Below are 976 nucleotides of genomic sequence, written 5' to 3' on the forward strand. Positions count from 1 at the left end.
ATAACATGGTACTTAGCTAAAGCTTCTGCTCTATATGCTAGGGATAGCGCAGCCAAGCCTTGTTACACTCCTATTTCTAGTAACAACAAGGCTACCTCAACTGTAAACGTTGCTATTGCATTTTCCAAAGTTGAAGTTGCAATACAGAACGCTGACTTGCGGAAACCCCCATTCATTTCCAGTCCACCGCAGACCTCAACCATATTGTGATGTTCTCTCTCATCAAGATCAGTCCGGGGTCATCCCTGTGGGAAGGAGCAGGCGAGCAGGTGCTCGCCCTCCCACCCCACCCCCACGCACGCAAGCACGCACGAACGCAAACCCGCTCTCTCACTGCGTCTCGCGCTCTCCCAGCGACGTGACGGGCCGCTGTCTGCTGTATCTTCATACACATCCCGATATTTGTTCGTTTGTAAGAAGACAGTGAAATGGACGTACCTAATTCAGCCGTATAAGGATATGCAGAACTGTGGACATTGTTCTTTCTTTGATGCTGCGGTAAGCGGTTTGTGTTTTTTCTGAGCTATCGCTTTCCTCAGTGTTGCTTTGTCGGTGCCTGAAGTAAGCAAAGCAATGATCTATACACAATCAAGAACAACTTTGGTTCATCTGGTCAATTCAATCATATTTATGGTTTTATATTGTATTTTGTCAATTGCATTTTAGCTTTTCCTGCAGATTTGAAACACTTACTTTAAACCGGTCGTTGAAATGGTTCTCCATGCGTCTATTTCAATTCATTAAATACTTCCGTATGAATTACTATTTTTAGATTTGTGTAAACTTTTAATAATGGTCTTTCGTCCCAGCGTCTGCTTCGTTGCAGGAATTATGTAGGCTATTTGCAATTCGTGGTTTCGTGTTATTTTATCTTAGTAGGATACTCGTCCAACTACTTGGTGAACAAACACGACCCTATCTGCTCCTTGTAAACCTGAAAAGGGAAGTCGATTGTGTAAGGCCAACTACCATATAT

At 43.4% G+C, this 976-nt stretch overlaps 1 protein-coding gene across 1 annotated transcript in view; it reads left to right on the plus strand.

The window, feature by feature from the left end:
- The first annotated feature begins 364 nt into the window (after positions 1 to 364).
- The window catches only part of LOC307080047 (genetic suppressor element 1-like), a 24,971-nt gene continuing 24,359 nt past the window's right edge, over positions 365 to 976 (plus strand). Inside the window, exon 1 of the mRNA XM_079742620.1 lies at positions 365 to 498. The gene's annotated coding sequence lies outside the window, so the exon portion shown is untranslated. The remainder of the gene's footprint in view (positions 499 to 976) is intronic.

This window comes from Pollachius pollachius (genome assembly GCF_949987615.1).
Source record: "Pollachius pollachius genome assembly, chromosome: 9".
Classification (NCBI taxonomy): domain Eukaryota; kingdom Metazoa; phylum Chordata; class Actinopteri; order Gadiformes; family Gadidae; genus Pollachius; species Pollachius pollachius.